We start from the raw sequence: 22,299 nt of genomic DNA, 5'->3' as shown, positions 1-22,299 counted from the left end.
CATTAATTGATAATAGGTTCAATCTTAAAGGTGCACTATGTAGTTTTGAGGAAGTCACAAGAGAAAGATCTTCATTGATTGATTTTTTTTTTATAACTATTCCTCATCTTTGTTTTCATGACTGAATAAATTGAATAAACAAACTGACCCTAAAGGATGACACAGTTTCATATTGTTTTACTTTGTTTATATTTGTGTTCTGGGGACCTTATTTTCCTTTGAAAACAGCTTTATTTAGTTTAAACTAAAAATAAATACTCTGAGTTTGTATCATTACCTCTGCAATATTGTAAACATCAAAATTCTGAGATTGAATTTCGTCTCTAAAACTACATGGTGCCCTTTTAAGACTTCCTCTCTGTGTGTGTTGAATGATTTATCTCTTCGAATCGGGTAACTAAAATCCAAAACAGATGATGAGAAATCAAACTACTCTACCTGAAAACTGCGCTGAAAGATGCATGATAACGCTCTCCTGTAAGAGACAGATACGAAACACACGTCAGCGAGTTAAATCAAAGTGATGAACCCAACAGCTGACGTGTCAAAACAAACTGCTCGTATGGCACACGGTGGTGTCAGAAATGTATCTTATGTCTTATAATAAAAAGCCAGGAGTGGAATTGTGTAAACAAAGAACAAAACAGAGACAATATCCCACTTTTTGTTTGTCTTGTTGTGTTAAACACAAGTGATTACTGTGGCCATCGACTGGGCTGAGCTCTACCAGTCAAGTCTTAGCCGTTAGCATATACTCTACAAATGATAGTCTTGATCAAAGCTGCTGCTGCGAGAACAGCTTGGCACCACTTTAAAAGAATATGAAATAATGTCCCAATCCAGCAATTCTGAAAGACCGGGGGAGAGAAAGGGAGTGCGTACGAGCTGAATGTGTGGAGGCTTTTTTTTTTTGAGAAGTTGGTCACTCTATTGCCTTCAGTGTCACTTGACATGAAAGTAATGCCAGTTCTATGGAGATCCAAGCTGTTCCCCAGTGGTTGAAATGCTATTGTGTGTCAGACAAAGGACATGGTTTCATAGCACCCCCTTGTTTGCATGCATGACCAGCACTTTCAAATAAGGCCTTTAGATCTAAATCTCAGGCTCTACTCAGCACAGAAGGCAGCAGGCAGCTTTGTTAGTGGTGAGAAATTACTGGGGATGTCCAAAGTGAAAACTAGGCGTTCACATCTCCAAACAAGAGCTTTTATTATGCTGAGGTCTACAACAAAGCCCCGCTGTGAAGACAGTCCCGCTGAGCTGCGGCATGTTGTTTACCAAAGTATCGCACTGAAAGATACAAGACTGTCTTCTGCTGCTGTCGTCCCTTTGGAGATTTAGCAGTGAATCATCACAGATTGAAGTTTTAGTTAAGCAAACATTTCTCCGTGGCAGAAAAGCACTCTCTGCTGAGTTAGACTTGTTTCTTTTGGCTCCAATAAAATGCAAAGGAAACAGGTTTTTTAGAATGGGGCTACACTGAGTGGCAAACTTGAAAGAAGGCCAAGGGAAGTAGGGGTAAATTAGAAAAAACATCTCACATGAAAACATTCATTAATTTTGTTTTTCTGGCTGTGAGATATACTTGACTTTTAACCAGGTGTGTGTAAACAAATGGCTGCGTTGTGGAAGTTGCTCTTATACTTGTCGAGATACAAAGCGTGTTACTGGAGGATACCACTAGATGGCACAGCAAAGAACCCAGTCCGTGTTTGAACGCTGCTGCCCACTTTCTTATTACTGAACCCTGACTGTGTCACTTCCGTATACTGGCCCTTCACTGCCCGTGCTGTTAATGTGCATATTGCTTCTTGCTGCCGAAAGCACGTATAAATACAGCCTAAGGCAGGATATTTCAAGGTTATAGCTTCTCGCGAAATTCTCTGAAATGCTGAAATTTGTTGAAAATCTTTTCATTCTTAACATCTGGAGTCTCACAAATAATCCACCTGAGTCTGCAGAGCCCTTCAACTCCACACAGCTTCCAAGAGACTTTGTGTGACCATGATAATGTTAGCTAGCTAGTGTTAGCAATGTTAATGTTTGCCAGCTAGCGTTAGTAAAGTAAGCATATGATTCAAACAACAGCTGTGTTGTGACGTGGAAGGGGGGCGATGGAAGTCCACATTTAGCGGCTTAACGTTGTCAATACCACCTTTAAAGAGAGGGGGTACAGGACTTTAATCCGGCTGCCAAAGCTAACTTCCTGTTTGTTCAAGTGTTTGCTAACAGCTTTGCTGTTGTGTTTATAGCTTGTTCCTGCTGCTCTAGAGTCCAGACTAAGTCATTTTTTGATAATTGGGTTCTTGTGTTTGCGTATACTGCAGATGCATGAAGGTGACACCAACACGCTCCCATCCATGTCGTTCAGTAACAGGCAGTTGGTAGCAGTAACACAAAAAAGAACCATATACATGAGCAACGTAGAAGAATGCTAACTCACAGGCATGGATGGAAACAATGTCATTTTTTCCTTCTTGATGGAAATCTATTCAACACATTTGTCAGGTCTTCAGGACATCTACTATATCTTGGAGAAATACTTGATGTATACATTAGTTGCGTTGTTCTGCAAGGTAACAAACACTGAAAATGTCACTCAGAGCTGTAAATGCAAACCTCCAACCACTGCAACAACACCTCTACCTTAGTGTCACCCATCTGTCTAGTCTTCCTCTCGTTTCCTTCATGTCTTAATAAACTGATGTATTTCCCCGCACTTCGCATGCAGAGAGCACATCCTCGAATTTCACAGAAATTCCGGTGGCCAGGCTCAACTCGCTGTCAGCGATCAAAGTTATTATCAGAGAGAATGAAGAAACCATTTCACTGCAGAAAGAGAAATTCTCACAGTGATATATCAAGGCTTTGGATTTGGGAAAAAGATTGTCTGTCAGTAAAATATGTGATAGTGTTTCAAACTTGAAGGGGCTCCTGGGAGCAGGAGAAGACGATGTGAATAACAAACTGTATCTGATGACCTGAACCGCAAACTAGGATTCTGTGGTGCTAACAATGAAGATGAGTGAAACACTATACACATGCTTTTGTGCAGTAGATATCATTTCAGAGGCTGCCTGTAGAGATGCAAAGATAAGAACCAAACCTGTTATCTCTAGCTCAATAGCAGCTCTGACTCAGTAAATATATACATTCGGCATGTCCTGGGGCCCCTGTCCAGCTGTGGGCCCTCTGAATCATCCCTCTCAACAGCCCCCCTGGCTGTTTGAGTCACTAGAGAATCCAAAGTTCCATTGACATAAATAAAAAAGTGAAAAGAGCTTTTATTCAAGTTATGAAGAGGACTGACTCGTGATTGTCTTCAGAATGGTAATAACTTATGTGACTGGATCAATTTGGATTTCATTTGGAACAAGTTTATGTGAAGAGTCCTGAGAGAGACAAATTATCCATGTGGGCTGAGGTGTGTCTTTAAATGTCAAACAAATTGAGCATCAACGTTTAATCAAATGGCTGTATATAATGTGAACCTGGGAGGGACAAACACAAATTTTTTAGTCTCTTTCAGTTCATGGCTTTGGTTTTATGGCACAAAGCTGTATCTTTTGGCTCTCCGCTCTTATCAACCTAATGTCCGTCATAAATCTCTGTAGGCCAGTGGTTCTCATTAAAGGGGATCCAGAGGGTTTGCAGAATTTATTTTCACTATAATCTCATCCATAAGTGAAACAATGACAGAATATATTACTTTTTGTCATATATTCATATTGACAAGAATATTAATTACAGATCCGTAGCATTATTTGGGTCAGTTTACGGGTCCTTGACCTGAATTTGTTTCAAAAACCTCCACTGTAACCTAACAACAGACGGACTAAGTTAGCACCTCGCTACATGGAGAAAAATGTCGACTATCTGAAAGTGGTAGAAGTGGCCCTGCCCGGTGTCCCTTTGTAGTGTTGCTAGTGTTCAGTGCTGGCTTTGGGTGAGAGAGCTGGTTAGACGGTCAGGATTAGAAATAAATGTCAATCAAAGGAAAGGAAGGGGTGGATGTTCATGATATATCAGTGGGGGGTAAAAAATATCATGATGTAGGGAAAAGGAATAATGGGCTGTTGGAACAGTTTCAGTGCAGCATATTTTGTTAAGGGTTGGATAAACCCAGAGCTATAAGGAGAATGAATATTGACCTTACATCACCAGGTGGACAGAATCATGAAACATTCCTAACAAGCTAATAACAACAAGGTTTAGTAAGTGTCTCATTCCAAGACATTTTGGGTTTAACCAAGTTCAAACCCACTGTGACGTCAACCTTTGGTTTTGGACTGCCGTTTTGAAGCCCCAACTTTGGCATGGCTGCTGATGCATATTGGTATTCTGAGGCCACAAGTGCCCAAACTTGGACCCGAGGGTGGAGCTGAGGAGGATGTCCTGATTGGATCTGACTCTGTGGTAGTGACTTGTCGATCACAAGGTAGCCACGCCCTGAAGCATACCCTGCTTTATCGTTTGTTTTTACTCTAAACTCCTTCCTGAAACCAAACTGGCACTAAGTCACTTTATTCTGGCCTCACATTTAGCCCACAGTCAAAGACGAGGACACAGGGTTTGATTCTACGTGCTCCCTCTAGGGAAACTCCTGGTGCGCTGCCACGCTCGGACATCTCTTCCGCAGACATGTGGCTGAGGACATAGCGGGCTGTCTGACAAAACACAAAGAACAAGCACTTCTCCAGCTGCCCCATTCCCATGTGAGAGTGATGAGAGCACACGGAGGGGTTAGTCAGAGCTCGTGGAGATGAGCAGCATGGAGGTAGGCCAAGCAGACGTCAAGTGTGGCTTTACAAGAAGCCTTACTCACAGCGGGGGCCTTGGTAGCATTGCTGTAAGTTCCTGTAAAGACACATGTCAGCTAGCAGGTAGTGAGTGAGTGTTTGAAAGGAAGGGGGAAGTGTGTAACTGAGGAGGACGTGCACAGCTATCATTTACTTCACAGGATGACTGTTAGGAAAACAATGTCATGTCAGGAGAAAGTCTGCTGAACAGTGGATGTTTGAGGGGCAGTGCGCAGAAAATCATGATATATTCAGAGGGTTTGGAAGATTTGCTTTAAAAATGTTCTTCGATACAGTTATTAATTACTTGTTACACAATACAGCCAGTAACATAATCCACAGCATCACAATACCTCAAAGCAAAACATATGCAAATAAGAGTAGAGAAAATTCAATACTTTCATTTAATATTTATAACAAGTGTGTTTTCTGTATTCAGAATACTGAACTGTAACCACACCGGACAACATTTACCTTTTGTTTGGATCCTAATTACATAATCCTGTTACTTGTATTCCATTACTCCCCAAATCTGTGTATACTGATAGTATAGAGGGAGCACTTCACCATGTTTTCTCCACTCGAAAGACACCCTAGAGGGGACTTTATCATGTTTTATCTGTGATAGGAGCATCCAAGAGGGCACTTCCGCGGCATGTTTTTAGAAGATGGGCGATTGCCCCCTCCCACCTGCACTGCGCCCGAGTCCACCAGTGCTGCTGAATAAGCAACAACTAAAAAAGGGAATTAAATTTGTTTATTTCGGCCAATCAACATTTTTTACGCTCGAACCCTAAACAGGAAACGAACCAATTGTACAAAACCAAAATGTAGACATTAACCTCCCTGGTCACCATGAACAATAGATATTAAGTTGGCCTTAAAAAAGAGCCTGTTTTCAAATGTCAGCTGGTCAAATCAAATTAAGCTGCTTGGTCAGACCTCCCCCTATGATCCGCCAACATGCATGCCTCACATCACCTGAAAATTCATGAGCAACACAATTTAATTACAACCCCCCAAAAAAAGTGTAAACATCACTCTCTTTCATCCCTTTATGTATGTGGACAAGAAGACAATGTGTTAAGAGGAAATAAATCTGCCTTGACAGCCACATCAAAGGGTGCAGTGAGGGGCTTACTGCTACTTAAGGCACAGGAATGCTGTTGCTAAGCATCAGTCGAAAACCTATCAACCCTTTAAGGACTTTACTATTTTTGAGAAGGGGGGCTGAGCAGGTTACTAGAGGCCAGATGCTCTGCTGTGACAACACCCTGAGAAGTCATAAATCCTTAAAAACAACAAATTTAGATATGAATCAGGCACATGATTGATTTTAACGCAACATGTATCATCCATAAGGTTTTTTGGGGGGAAGGGTTAGTCTGTTACCACCTAACAGGAGTGTTGGATCTCTGAATCTCATCTCATAAATAAGTAACTATTTGCTGAGTATGAACTTCCTCTGCCCTTTTAGGGAGGACATGCTCGTTGATGAATTAGGACGTGCTCCACTGCGTAAAGGCTATGAGTCAGTGCTAGCCACCACCTCCCTGTGAATAAATTCAATTCCCTCATTTTGCCCCGGTGAGGTGCTAAATCACTAGCAGCGTCTGGGAGCAGCGGGGTGTCATTGGACGGCTGTGTAGCCGGCCCGCTATAATTCTGTCCATCAACCCTAATTCATTATTTCAACAGCTGCGGATTTCTTCTCCGAATTACACAAAGTGACAAGTTTGAGTTCAGCTCAAAAGGGAGAAAGCTTTCAAGTCAGACTTTTGCAAATGATCCGGAGTAGCATGTCGACAACACCTTGTCATTCACCGCTTTGACGAGTAGTGCATTTTCGGTCCAGGGCAAGGGAATGAATTCGAGCACCACGAGTCTCGCTTGTAGGAAGTAGAAGCGATAGGTGACCTCTCACTAACTGGTAATCCACAGAGTATTAGTCATAACAACAGTGGATAAATCCCTTTGAGAGAGTTGAGCCGTCTAACCATGGCATGGGGCCGCCTGGCCAACAAATCTCCTTTTTTTTTTTTATCTCATCGTCGAGATGAAAGGGGAAAAGTGCAGAGGATTACAGAGAACAACCATGCATTATTAGCAATAAAAAAAAAAGAAAAACACAGAATCAGCTTTGCGCTCGGTCACTCATTACCAATTACCCACTGTTTCTGAAAACCAGGTGAAATTACCCACCATCACATGAGACTGATTCCATCTGTGCTCTCAAACGGTGGGTGAACACCTTGTAACTTTTCAAGTTAGAATAACATCGTGATCAGAAATACAAAACATTTAGAATAATTTTCCTCGTTTAGTTTGACATAAAACTCATCTTGGTGAGAAATGGCCTTGAGAGTCTACAGCCACACTAAGGGGATGTAGTGGTGCTTTTGCTCTTGCTAATATTAGCATGCTAACATTCTCATAATTACATTCTAGCATGCTGTTGTTTAGAGGAAATAATGGTTACCCGGTTTATTGTCTTATATAAGTGTGGTTGTATGCTAACATTCACTAATCACAACTAAACGCAGAGTACAGCTGAGGCTAATAGCAACTAGTTTTGCAGGTTTTGATGAAAATGCCAAACATTACCTGTTGCCCACATCTAAAGATTTTACATTTCTCTAGGCTTAAATCATTGTACTTCAGTCAGACACAATAATAAATTGGAAGACGTTACCTTGGGCCCTAACCTCATGAAAGCATTTAAATAAATAAGCTACTGCTGTTCTTTGCTTGTTTACTGACTCCACTGACTCACTCGCATCGTGGCATTCAGTGGGTGGAAGCTTCACCCTTTATTGTAATCAGCTTTCATTCCAGCCCTTTGATCCCTTGCTTTCTTTTGTGCGACACACCTCATCACCTTTATTTTCTGCCATAATTGCATGGGAAAGATTTCCCCTTTGATACCGTCTGCATGCCAAATCACTATCGGGGAAAAAGAGTGTCGAAAAGTGCCATGTGCGCTGTCTGCCGGGAGAATAAAAGAGCTCATACACCTGTGGAAGACAAACAGGGTTTTCAGAGATATGACATATCTATCATCCCGGCGCAGGATATGAACTGTTCTGTCATCTTAATGGTGAAGGGAGCTTTGCATAGTCGAACAGTAGGTGCTGAGAGACATGTGTTGCACATGGTGAACTGTCTGGCAGCTGGCATTCCCAGGTCTGCAGCTCACCCCCCCCTTCTCAACCCCTTCCAGGCCCCTGTCTCATCTCCTGGCTCTAATCTGCAGACACAGTCCTCTCCTGCAGGCTCATCACTGGGCTGCTGAGTGGAGCTGAACAGGATCCTCTTCTCCCCTTCGGGCCTCCTCCTCATCCCCCTTTTACCACTACTACAACGTCAACACCCACCCTCCACCCCATCACAAGTGTCAAGTGAGGTTGTCTACTGTCTCCTGCTAACACAGCTGCAAACTATCGTACAGGGGAATTAAGAAATCTTTGAATTTAATCAGTTTCCTAGGAAAGGACTGAAAATTTAACAGAATTATAAATAAAGAACAGGTAGCACTATATGTCATGTTGGGAGTAAAATGTGTTTTGTCAGCTTTTTTCGGTTTAGTGTCGCTGATTGTTTTGCTAATAGCGGATAAAAATAGGAGTAAATTAGGTTCTCAGAGGAGCCTCAGCATCTGTCAAATGTATTACTGAATAACTGGTATTGATCAGCAACTTGCAGATTTATTTACGATGGCAGAAAAGATAGGTGACGGTTTTTACTCAAATTATGTTAAGTCACATTAGCTGACTAATTTCATCATGTGGTGCTGTCCTGGAATTAATAGCAACAGGTGACTAAATGAATCACTGGTGAGTAAAGTTACTGATTTCTCTTAGTTTGAACATTGTTGGGATCATTTGGAGTAAAGTCAGTACACAACTCGACAAAATATAAAACAAATGAAAGGTTTTAGACATTTTTAATGTGGAAATGTTACATATTATATCTTTAAATTCTTCTTGATCTCACGTGAAAATCTGCGTTTGTAATTTTGCATGTCAGTCTTGTACTTGCTGGTATTACGCCACTAGGCATGAATAATTCTGCTTTGACTTGATCCTTATCAAGAACAAATTCTGTAAACATTTTACTTGAATTTATAAGCTGAACCAACACTCAAAAAAAAGAATGCCTGCGCTGCATCTCCTCACACAGAGAGGCAGCCGCTGCCTAACAACATAGCAGCGAGATAAGCAGGGTGGATTCTACTGAGAGAATCTGTTATCAGGGATGGTGCTATGCACTGACATTAAGGATAATCATATCTATCAGCACACTGCCAAACATCCCCAAGTGAGCCTGGCGGAGTACAAAGCCTGCATCGTCTCTGGAAGCTAAGGTTACAGGCGGATGATGATGTACTTGTCACTGGGGTGCAAATGATCCACTGCCCGGCCAGCTCCGAATGCACCGAACAGAATCCCCATGAAGATATGGATATCAGCAGAACAGTTTAGATATCTGCTCATTCCTCTGCTTAATAGCTGCAGCTGGCTTGCTTGTTACACTTCTGAACCAGGAAACTGTACGAACACTCCAGTAGCATATAATGAGCTGTCTTAGATAAAACACAAAAAGAAGTGTTGGAGGAGGAAAAAGGGAAGCAGGATAATGCAGTCCTTCATCGCCTCGCTCTCTTAGCGCAAGAGTGATGTCTTTGTTATTCGCACTCACCTTAGAAGGAGGGAGGACAGAGAATTCAGTTACATAAAGCGAAATATATTCTGCAGAAGTTCTGTGAAGTAGGAACAAAGTCAGGAAGGAAACAGTAATGAGCGTCTATGTTGCAAAAGATTATTTCTATTTTTTTGTTTTAGATGTATTAGCAATAAAACCATTGGCCGACTATTATGGTTGCACTCCAAGTAACTCATTACCGATGAGGCAAAACAAAAGCAGGATGAGTCGCTTGTTTTGGCAGCTGCGTCAACTGCTGCAAGTAAGTGCATATCCCACGTTTTGTTCAAGGCCATGAGAAAACCAAAACAAAAAGAGAGTTGGCAGGACAATTTGAATCTGACAAAGTAGTTGAGGATGAGTCAGTGAATGAATCACTCTCTATATCAGAGACCAAAGCACAGCATTTGGAGAGAAATCCACCCTTAGCGGGGAAGTGTTCCATTGGCAGTGATGAATTGCTTTTTCTCCGCAGCGTCTTACAGATGGTTCACATCAATACCCCATTCATTATGATGTATCGACTCCCATCAAAGGTATCGCTAATGCACTTTTTCAGACATTTCCAGACGATTTCAATCGTTTCAAAAAAACTAAATATCCAAAGTATATACAGTGCTGAGTACGTCTAAATCTTAGTATACGTCGTGATTGGAAATATAGATTATCTGTAACAAAGAGCCGGGCAAAATTTTTTCTGGGTTTGAATTATATCAAAGCGGAATTTCAGGTTTTGTTAACCAGCAGGAGGCAGTGATGCTCAAAAACAAACAGACAAATGGCCCTGAGATACCATCTGCTTAAAAGTCGTTACAGCTAACGTCTTAGCAATTTTTTTTTCGTACTTATTCAGCCCAAGGGATACATTTACATCTCATTTTTGTTATTTTTCTGTCCAAAAATTTTGCCCATTTACTCGTGTTATAGCTTCGTTTTGGACTCCACTTAATCTAAAGGAAAACGTCTTTGTCAGCTGCGAGATGATCCGTTTTTATATTGATTATGTTTTGGGTGCTTAAACTACTACCAGCCTGTAATAAGTGAAAAACATCAGAAATATGATCAGTAAATGAAACTAATTATATTTTTTAAATGGAACTGGAGTCAGGACATGGTTAGTTTAGCTTAGCATGAAAACTGGAGGCAGGGTGAAACAGCTAGCCTGGCTCCCAATGGGTTAAACAAATTCGATATACGGTAACATGTAAAAAATATAGTCAAATTTAGAATTGTTTTTGTGTTTTTTTTGAGCTAGCTGTTTTCCCCTACTTCCTGTTCCTGCTACTTATGGTAGCTATATATCAGGAAAATCAACCATGTACTCTTTCCAGAAAGAAAACGAAAACAATGACACTAAAAGCAGCGAAAAGAAGCAAGAGCTGCACAGTTGATGTTGACTTGCCTGCTAGCTGTTTTCTAGCTACTCCTTGCCTATATGCTAAGCAAGGTCGAGCTACTTATGGTAGCTATATATCAGCAAAGTCAATAAAACAAAAACAGTGACACTAAAGGTGGTTAAAAGAAGCAAAGAGCTGCACAGTTGGTATTGATTCACAGTGGGTTCAGTACAAAGATTAATTTGATGAAACGTCAGTATCAACAATATGCTCAGTGGCATTCTGATTTAATTTAGTGCATGAAAGCTAACCGCCAATTTTACAACGGATATGACCTTCTTTAAACAAGCCTGTGTTTCATGTCTTTGTCACCTGCCACCTTAATCCAGACGCACAACCAGAACAACCTCACATGGCCTCTCAGGCTCACCACACATGCACACACACATGCGCATACACAAACGCATACACACAGAGTCAAGGTGTGGGCAGACAGAACGGGTGTGGAGAGCTCCGAGCCAGACAAGCAAGCTCGTCTTGCTCGCAGAGAGAAACAACTATCAGTAGGATCACTCCACTTCACTCCACATGCTGGAGTCTAAACAAGTCTCTGTTTTCATTTCCATAAAGCCGCGCTCTGTCTTTTGTTCTGACGGAGATAAGATGTATAAATTATGAGCAGCTGACAAAGTATACTGGGACGCCTCGGGCAGCTCATCAGTCATGCTCGGCCTGTCAGCAGGTAACTGATGGGGGCCCTACAGGCACAAAGCCCCCTTTTAAGTGAAGGAGGGGGAGGCAGAGGAATTAAAGCTGTTGTTGGAGTCCTGAGCACAACAGCTGACTCATATTTAACAGCCTCTTTAAAGGAGTGAGGCAGACGCCAAAAGCTTCAAGCTTCAGAGTGTGTTTTGTGGCCCTCTCTTCAGGAGTGTATGTCTTACCGTTGTGCTCTGTCGGCATTGTACAATGGCCGTCAAGCAGGAGGTAGGGCACACAGAGAAAGTCATCATGAGAGACCACCCAAGACGAGGCAGCAAGGGGTCTCTGCTTAAAAAGCTGTACGACTGTGATAATCTTCAGCTTAATCAAAACAACCGAACACATATAATCCTCTCTATGTATCTGCAGAGAACTCCTTGACATTGTACCCCGTTTTGATGATGGATCATTGAGTTTCATTATGGTACTAGAGCCTGTAACCTGTAAAAGAAGAGGATCTGATTTACTGGCGCCTTTATGCACTGTGTGTATTTGAGAGATAATCGTAATGAGACAGTGTACTGGGGTAAAGATGACAGGTAAGAATTGATATGTCTTCCTGCAGCCATGTCGGGTGGGAATGAGTTGGCTTTATTTCAGTCGGCACAGCAGCTCTTATCTCCCCCGGTCACTGTCGCTTTCGGTCTTGTGGACTCTAATCTAACTAGGTGGATGTACCGAACATAACATGAGAGAGAAAGTCAACTTTCCGTCCAGCACAGCCAGTAGGATAACAATAAAGGTGCTGGTCTGTGCCCAGTGTGAGTGCCGATTAGAGCTGCCGCTGAGCCATTTCTTACAGCATTTTGTGTGTGTAGGTATTATGTTGCAAGAGGCTGAATATTTAAAGGGGTAGTTTGGCTTTGAGGCGTTATTTAGCTGAAGAATAAATAACATTCCTATGTTCCGCAGCTATAGGACACAAAGCAGTATGGAAAAAAAAAGGGCAGTGAGTTCGGACGGTTTATGTCCCCTCATCATATTTCTGCAAACCAATCTCCACTGCTCTCTGACGTCTGGAAGGACATAAAGTATCACACCTTCATTTGGGTCAGACAGGTACTTTACTGTATCAAATGATTGGGAGTATAAAATTCTCTGAATAGAGTCTTGACACCAGGAAGGGAAAGACACGACTGCTGCTCGAGAGATGTAAAATAATACAGCTTATCTCTGATGCCCAGGAGGAAGAGATATGTCCACCATTGCCAAATAACAACATATTTCCATATGAGTCACTCGACATGACTGTTAGAGCTTAAAAACATCTCTTGTTCTGCTCAGAGCTGAAATAAAAATAACCAAATATTCATGAGAAGTCCTTGTTTCACTAAAAAACAGTGCATGAATTTGTAATTGCAGAAATTAATGCAAGACCAACCAGAGCCTGAATCTTTGTACGAGAAGTAGTTTTCTGATTTCACCAATTCTCTCAGTTTTACCCATAAAATAAATTTAACTCAGAACAACATTTGCAAGCCAAGTTCAAATAAAGGTCAAGCCTTGATCTCAGCAAAACACACTGTGAAGACTTTGTTTCCCTCAAGCTTGTGTTCTTAGGCAGCTCTTGTACATTATTACAGTATCAGAAGTTAATAAGATGGTTTATGGAGATGGCTGTCAGTGCTACACAGCATGGTAGGAGGTTTTGACCACTAGTACCGGCTGTTTTGTATGTTATCATGCGTGGGAATGAGGAGTGTGGGTGATGCAATTCCCTTCTTGCTGGTTTTTTCTCACTATTCCACTGATCTACAAGTGTCGGTAAAGTGCCAAGATACTGTATGTAGCAACACACAAAGGCTGTGAAGAAGATTGCTAGCAGGCTAACAAGGATGAAGACAAAATGGTGCTAATATTTAAAGGTCATATTAAAAGCTAGCTAGCGTGAGCAACAGTAATGTTAGCTAGGTTTAGGAATGTTAACGTTAGCATCAGGCATTAGCAACATTAACTTGCTATCGTTAGCAACATTGACGTTATGTAGTGTTTGCAACAGCAACGTTTGCTAGCTAGCATTAGCAACGTCAACTTTCGATAGCTAGTATTAGCAACGTCAACTTCAATAGCTAGTATTAACACACTAGCTTGCGTTAGCAATGTTAGCTGGTGCAACAAACCAGCAACCACTTGAGGCCGCAGATGATTTGAACAACAGCGGTGTTGTGACATGAATGCAATGAAAGAGGGGAGATATGATGTCACAATTAATGGCTGAATGTCATTAATAACGCCTTTAAGAAATCAGCTTTGCAAATGTTTTATGAGAAAACAAGGATTTGATTTTGGTGTGTAATACTGAATGTAAGAAAAAGCCCACAATGCACCTTTAATTTTTGGGAATAATTTTAGGCCAAAATTATCGATATCAACACACCTCTCATTAATAACATGACCAATACCTCTGATGAATGCGGGATTCTTAAATTCACTGCACTGATACTTTTGGATGATCCTCTCAGCTAGTGTAACTACAGAGACCTACAGAGACACCTGACCTCTCCACTGACCAGAATATGACCCCAGGAAGAGTAGCACCTGGAGGCCAACACCACATCTGTGTCTACACGTGAGATGTTTTGGTGCGTACACATCTGTGAATCTGAGGTCATCCAAGTCTACAGGCCAAATAAGTTATAAAGGAAAAAGACAGATGGCAGATGGGAAACCTCCAATAAGAAAGGACTTCAATATAAATGGTCAATACGTCAATCTGAAAGGGCTAATTATAACTCACGGGCTGATCTTGATCGATCACTCCAGAGCACAATTACCAACCTGTCCACATTAAACTGATGTATGAGTGTTTTAGGTGTTACAGCTCCTGAAAGTTTAATGCCTTTTCTCATTAAAGCACTGTTAGTACTGTATGGTGAATGTCCTTCGTAGGGCTGATTTAAAGGTGACACTCTGAGGCAGAAAAACACATCAAAAAGTGAAAGTAAAACACTTCGACTATGACAAGAACATGCTCACTGTAGTCTGAAACACTGCAGAGACTAGGGGCCATTTGTGCCCTTTAATCACAAAAAGGTGAAAACAGTGTGACAAATACAGCAGAATCTTCTCAAGACACGATGGCATCGTTAGAACAACCTTGTAGAAGGATATATCACCTCCAGCTGCTTAACTTTGCATCACAATGTTTTGAAATTGACCTTTAATCAATACTGAGGACAGTTAACAGTCATTGTTCTTCATATCATACTGACACACGCATGAGAAAGTTAATTTTTGCTTTATTATACAGTGAGGCTATTGATGGGTTGGGTTGTGAAGTTCTGCGGGTAAATTCAAGTTTCTAAACCAGGTTTCCTGAATTATAAAAGGATTGAAAGGCATAATGAAGAACGTATTGATCCCTTTTGAAGCTATGAATTAAGAGTATCGAATTGTAGGGTTGGAGAATATGTAAGCAATAAGTCACAACAAGGTGGACTGACAATAGTGGGTGAAGTTAAGAATGCCACAATGGCACATCTGCAAGCCAATCAGAAATTGTAATTTCAGATGGCAATTGCAAAACAAATTGCCAGAATAAATGTTAACTAAGTACATTTCTGCAAAACCACAAATAATTTTAGGGAGGTAATCTTGCTATCTTGCTGTCTAATGCTGCTGGTCAATCAGGGTTTGACCAACAAAATGTATTGTATGCCTACAATCAGAATGACAGATAGAGGGTCTTATGTCTTGAATTTTTAATTTCCCTAACCCATGTGTTTTATTTAGCAGGAGAGCTAATCAATCATTCTATTTTTTCCCCTGATGCTACATTGTGAACAATAAATATGTGTTGTAATCAACAGGAGGACAGCTAGTTAGCTGTTAGCAACCAGTGGGCAGGGGAGTCAAGCTGTGTGTTTGGCTAACTGACAGAAACAACAGAAATAATAGCTAACAGGTAAAGGAGCTATAGCTACACACGACAGTAAAGGTTAAACAGTTGGCAAAACTGCAGTTATATGTGAAAACACAGCCGCCTACTGGAGCCACCAGCTAATGGAGTAAATAGAGCTAGCAACGAACAAGCTGAAAGCTAACAGAGCTTTTTGTGGCTAATGCTAATCGAGCCTTTACCACAGCCATGTCAAATAAAAAAAACAGTAAAGTAATAACTATTGTAACTATTGGAAGTTTTTTGGAGTCTTTTTATCTGTAAATTTGGTCCCTATGCTATGTATGAAAATAATTCAGTCAATTTTCCACAAACTCTACACCATCACAGTATTATATTGCTTCCACAAAATTAAATTACCTATACAGGGATAGATTTTATGCAAATTGCCCATACCTCTGAAGTGTTTGTACAGAGAAAGAGAGAGTGAGAGTGAGAAAGGCCAGACGGGAACTGCTATGGAAACAGAGAGGGAAAGCAAACGAGTGTGTGCTTGTGTGAGTTCGTTCCAAAGCACCCACTCTATCTATTCACATCCAGCCCAAAAGAGTTGTCTCAGTAACAACAATAGTGGGTAACATGATCTTTCATTACACATTGTGTAAACAGTGTAACCTATCAGTGCTGTCAATCAACATGATTGATTGTGGCCTGTCACAGGAGAAGAGTGACACGTCAGGAAAAAAAACTTTTTTTCTCACAAAGCGCGGTGCATTCAGGCTGCCACAGAAAGTGGTGATTAATGTGTTCTCACTGGGTAATTCCACACCCCTGGCTAATGAAGGAGGAATCTATCATCCGCACTGCGGTGGCAGATGTCGCGAGGACAGCAATCCAAGTGCCTGGGAACAATTTACTTTCTCTTCTCTAATTGTTCCTGAAAAGTGTGACAGGTTTGGAGGGAAGCACTCGAGTCGACAGCTCCTTGGGGCAGACACAACAATGTAAGACGACCGCCACTTCAACATACAAACCAACCGCGCTCCACCTGAAAGTATCACTTACTGCGAACTGGAAACACTCAAAGATAAGAAAAGCCCTTCAGAAGATTTTCTACAGCTTCATGTGCATCATTATTCCTTCCTGAAATGGTCTGAGAGGTTGTGAAAGGAGACGGCTGCTAAAATAAACAATGCATGTACTGTATTTCATTGTATAAACTAACCTTAAAACTCCTCAATGTTAACAAGTGAAAGTGCATAGAGTTCACAAACAACTCACCCGTGCTTCATTAAGCTGGCTACACATTATTATCATGAGCAAAGCGAGAAATTAAACAGCAATTAGAGAAAAAGGGTTGAAGCTAAGGGATCATCAGTCACGTCCCTAAAGAACACCAAAGAACACCACGTCTTACAAAACAGCCAGTGGTGCAACATCAGCCTGGGGAAAAACAGCTTTGGATTTACTGCTGTTTGTTAAGCTGTTGTTTCCATTGGTTATTTTACTTTTTATGATTTATATATCAGGCAACAGAGAAAAAGCAGACAAACATTTCAACAGCTTCTCTCGCCACGTCGTTTAGCACGCTCATTAAAAAACTGTGTTGGGTAGACTAGCACGTCTTTTATGTTTGGGAACATAAGCTGCTATTAGCACAAAAGGGGGAAAGCAGCAAAGTCCAAATGTGTCACAGCTGTCTGTCCTCACATCATTTAATTTAATCTGGTTTCATGCCTGTTCACATTACGAGCCTGATAAAACAGCAACACTCTCAAACATCTGCTTGCTGGTGGAGCCTGTTGATTAATAATTCAGCTGGAGGTCAGATGGCACTCGGCTCACACAGCCTCACACCCGAGCTAATAAATCAATTTCTGCAGCAATTATGAGTAATCGCATGTGCTTTAAAGTTTAACAGTCGGCTTTACGAGGTGCAGTTTTGTGTGAATTACGCGAACAAGCTGAGGCATTGCACTAATTGCACTTGTTTTTGTGAATGTTGACCTAATGGTGACCTCAACATACACAGTACAGTACACCCCCTCCCCCTCTGGCACTTTAGGTTACAACATGTGGAGCTGGAGAGATTAAAGGGCTCAAGCTGCGGTGTGGATCTGAACTTTCACACACCCAATATGGTGGAAAACACTCCATCAGGTATTCTGCTGACTTGATGAAAAGATTTAATATGTGCTGATGTTCTGTCGCACATGTGTTTGGGGCGTTCTCCAGAAATAGCTCAGTGACGGACAGTGGTCAGTGTATATTGGGTAATGGCCGGGAAAAAAGTTTCAAGGACTGTGAACATTTTTACCAGTTTTATATTGTATTTACCAAAACAGTTTGCATATATGTTTAAACATGAATGTAGTCTCCATGATGTCACCAATAGTTTCCAATGAGCCATTGTGAAGCTCAGCGTGGTGGCTCTGTGGCGCCATCTTGACATTGGGGCAGTTAGGGCAAATTTCAGGATTTAAATCGATTAGTAAAATAATTTATAAAATTGGAATGCTGAAATTACTATTCAAATGTGTATTTGTTATCAATGTGCTAGCTAATGTGAGTGAGCCTTGGGCCCTATAGCGTTTTATTCTTAGGGTAAAGTGAAAGGTTTTGAGTTACATTAGCTAGGTAGCTAACGTAACACTATATTAACAAAAGGTTGAATTTACGGATAACACAAAAAATTACAACGCATAGGGTGTCAGGTCTGGTAAACAAAGTTAATTGAATTACCACCTAGCTATCCCTCAAAGCAACTACACCCTTAATAATGTATAACTTTAAGCCAAAATACAATTTAAACAAGACACTTATATAAGAACAGTGCAGTTGTCATTGGCAGGGAAATTTGGGAAATTGGCAGGGAAATATACACTTATATAAGAACAGTGCAGTTGTCATTGGCAGGGAAATTTGGGAAATTGGCAGGGAAATATTTTATTATATTAGCTATATTAGCTAACTGCTTTTTATACAATGCTGTAAACATGTTTTTTTCTGCTCTAAAGTTGGGTATTTAAATATGGGGGCTCTATGGGGATTGAGCCATCCTTGAGTTGCCATTGGTGGAGTTGCAGTGTATGGTACTTAATTTGGCGCCATTTTTCAGCCCTGGAAGTTGCTGCAGGAAGTCCATTCTTTAAATGTCCTCCATTCACCCATTTGACTGTATATTACCCCACAGAGCAATGTAGAGCTACCCAGTGATCTGACCAGCATGTTGTTGGACTGTGTGGGAAAACTATCAAGTAAATGTTGATAGAATCCATTTAATACTGGCAAAAAAATAAATAAATAAACATTACAAAAACAGTTAATTTTGCCTTTTCAGCTACTCTAAATTACAGTAATACCAGTACGTGCCACTCGCAACTGTATCATCCAGTGGTGATATAAAGTAAAATTACTTCATGAAATGTAGCATTTTCCATTTCTGAAATTTCAGTTCTCTGTGCAGCAACAAACACGTTTTATAGATTTCCCGCCCTACAAAGACAAACAAAGACTTGAAACAAATGAGACAGCATGACTCTGTTCAAACTTGTGTACATGAAATTTAGAGTGGGATTACAGTTTTAGACACAGTAGTTGTATAACAGGAAGAAGCAGTTTAACCACAGCAAACACAAAGCACGACAAAGATAAACAGTAAAGACAGCATAAGGATGATGATGTAGAGGCCTTTTGGCCGCGAACATGGCTAACACCCAGCTGTTATCATAACCAAAACAACTGGACGCACTGTCCTGATGATCTCATCGAGTCAGATAAACACCCGTGTTTAGATTAAGCATCAAAGAGCTGCCAGAAAAGACAGAGTACCTGGCAGAGGTGCTGAACTGAGGGCTTGTTGTTTGAACAGAGAGAGCAGATTGAGGTCAATAACTAACTTCAAATGGCTGAAAAATGCGCCTGCGGTGCTGGCAGGTGGTGCTCACAGCATTATAGGTCAGATAGAGCTGAAACGATGCCAATCCGAGACATGTGTTCTGATGTGAGTGTCATTTATATAACTGCCTAAACTTCGTGTCTCATGCTGAAGGTTTTCACAAATAATATCTGCCAGATCTGTTGATGATCTTTCACTACATCCTGTAACAGCGCAGCATAATACAGCGGCTTTAGGTCCATGTTATTGCTTGTTCCTCATAACCTTGTCCAACCTCTCAAAACAAAATATAATTCCACAGGTTGAATTACTGTAGCTACCGTGGTTAAACATCTATGGGGCTCTCAGGGATGTGTGCAGCCAAAACAGTGCATTCATAGGGGTAGGGTTGTGGCAGCAAGTTTGAATCCAGTTTGAGTTGGTAAAACACCTGGCTTCATTAAGTTGAGTCAAACACATCTGTTATCTCCTCCTTTTTGAAGTCACTCTGGTGCCATGAGGTTGACATTTGTGGCTTTGAGTGAAATGTTTAGCCAGATATTTGATAGATTACCCTGAAATTGTGTTGAGACATTAAAACTCCCTGCAGTGTAACTATTCATCATCATCTATCAACTCTTCAAAATTGACTCTAGAGGGACAGAGAAGCACCACAGTTTGAAGCTTAAGGCCACTGACCAAGCTGCTGTATTTAAAGAGTTGTGAGTGAGTACTATGGCTAATCACAACTTGTTAGCATGCAAACACACTGAGCTAAGACGGTGAACCCTGCTAAACATCAGCTGTTAACATTTGCGCTGAGAGCGTGTCATCATGCTGACATTAGCATCACTGCAACCTCACAGAGCTGTTTGCACGGCTGAATACTGAGAGGTGTTATTAGAGCAATGCTAATGCAATTAGAACATAATTAAATTAATCAAAGACATCGCAATATTCTGCTTTATCTCTGACAACGGCTGTCTGTAACTGATGATGTAAGAGGGATACATGCTAACTCAGAGACACAATATTTTACTTGACCAACTAAACGTGAAATACCCCAAAGTGATGAGTAAACTTCACTAAAATCAATGAAAATACATTGAGACCTTTATCTAGCATCTTAAGATTCTTCCCAACTGACTTCTGGAAGGAGCGAGGACCAAGTCACTCTAATAGGAAACATTATTCAGGACAAAGTCAAAGAATGTCAGGGGCAGACAAGCAAAAAACTTGACCCTTGAGTCAGATTTGACAAATTGTCATAACAATAAAAGTGCACGTTTCAAAAAAGCACTTCAGAAAGACAATCCAATGAACAAACGAAGACACAGATCTGAGTTCTCTCAGAGGTGCCCTAGAGCATCTATAATGACTGATGAAAGACAAAATGGTAATGTAAATCAATCAAATCATATGTTTCTTTGAGCGGAGCAGTGGTCCTCCTCATACAAGGTCAACCCAAGGTAACGCGGCACGGCCTCAAACTAATTAAGCAATTACAAGCTCCATGTATGTGCTTTGTCTCTCCAATGTGAAAGACTGTCAAGTGGAAGAACGCTGCGCAGACTGGACGGACGCTGTCTACTTTGATGTAGGCTTATGCATATGAAATGAGGTCAGATCCTGGTCATTAAAAAGAACTCCTTTACTCGGGATATCACGCTACGAAAGGCAATTTCTTCAAAGGGGCTTTTACTTTGGAGATTTGTAAGGGATTATGACAGGAAGGCATGTATAAACAAAGCAATGTGAGAAGAAAAGTAAAATGGGTCAGATAATGCCCTCTGTCACAGTTATTACACATCTCAATTACTCAGGCCGATGAGAACGCTAGAAGTTACAGGGATCATTTGCCTGAGCAGGAACGAAAGGACCAGTCCCACAGCCGGTCTACTCACATGTCATTCTGCATTTCTTTCGAAGATTTTTTAATTCAGTTGATATTGTTTCCCCCTTGCTTGCAGTTTCTCCTCTGTTGAGGCTACAGACTGTATTAAGTGCAGGGGAATGTACAATGAGGGGAAACGAGCTGGAAACAAGCAAAATGAGCAAGTGTGATTATGCAAATTAACTGTCCAGACAGCTCACCACAAATCCAGGAAGATAAACTATAAAATGCAATCCTACACCATTAACACAGACCCAAAGTGCCTCTTATTTCACTGCATCAACAACATTCATCTGAGTTCCATTTCTTGCAGGTTATCAGCTTATAAAATACTGTCACACATCAACAACCCAACAGCGTACTATATTACAGAGTAAATACACTACATTTAACTCTTCCGCAAATTGCACAAAACTATCTACATAATGTTGCTTTAATGGGAAAACTTTTTAATAACCATCATTAATAAATGGTTAATTTAAAGTTAATTCATATTAACTGATGTTATCTCACTGTAATAAAACATTGAAATGCTTTATAAATCATTTATTTAACCATTTTACTAATTGTTCCACTATTGACTACAGCAGGATGAGGGAGGTGGACTCTGTGCTTATAACATTGATGCTTGTCAACTATTGATATGAAGATGCCGACCACATTATCATCATCATATTGCTGATGCACACACAAAAGATGCACAAGATATATATAGAAACAAGATAGATAGAGAGAGAGAGAGAGAGAGAGAGAGAGAGAGAGAGAGAGAGAGAAGAGAGAACAGAAAACACAAGAGAGAGATAAAAGAGAGAGAGAAGAGACACAGAAAGAAGAAAAAAGAGAAAGAGATGAAGAGAGACAAGAGAGAAAGAGAAACAGAGAGATATACAAAGAGAGAGAGAAAGACAAAAGAGAGAGAGAAAGAGAAGAGAGAATAGAGAGATAGATGAGAAGAGATAGATAGAGATAGAGATAGAGATACAGAGAAATATATAGAACATATGAAGATACAGATAGAAACAGATATACATAAGAGAGACATAACATATAGAGACATACAGACATATGATACACACATAGATATAGAATAT

At 40.7% G+C, this 22,299-nt stretch overlaps 1 long non-coding RNA gene across 1 annotated transcript in view; it reads right to left on the bottom strand.

Annotated features, from left to right (window-relative positions):
- Nucleotides 1-438: 438 nt before the first annotated feature.
- Nucleotides 439-22,299, bottom strand: part of LOC115571145 (uncharacterized) — a 62,343-nt gene continuing 40,482 nt past the window's right edge. The window contains exon 3 of the long non-coding RNA XR_003981882.1: nt 439-475. This is a non-coding gene — a long non-coding RNA (uncharacterized LOC115571145). The remainder of the gene's footprint in view (nt 476-22,299) is intronic.

The sequence above is a fragment of the Sparus aurata genome, chromosome 20 (assembly GCF_900880675.1).
Source record: "Sparus aurata chromosome 20, fSpaAur1.1, whole genome shotgun sequence".
NCBI lineage: Eukaryota > Metazoa > Chordata > Actinopteri > Spariformes > Sparidae > Sparus > Sparus aurata.
Note: the sequence above shows the minus strand (reverse complement) of the source record. Positions and strands in the feature narration are given on the sequence as shown.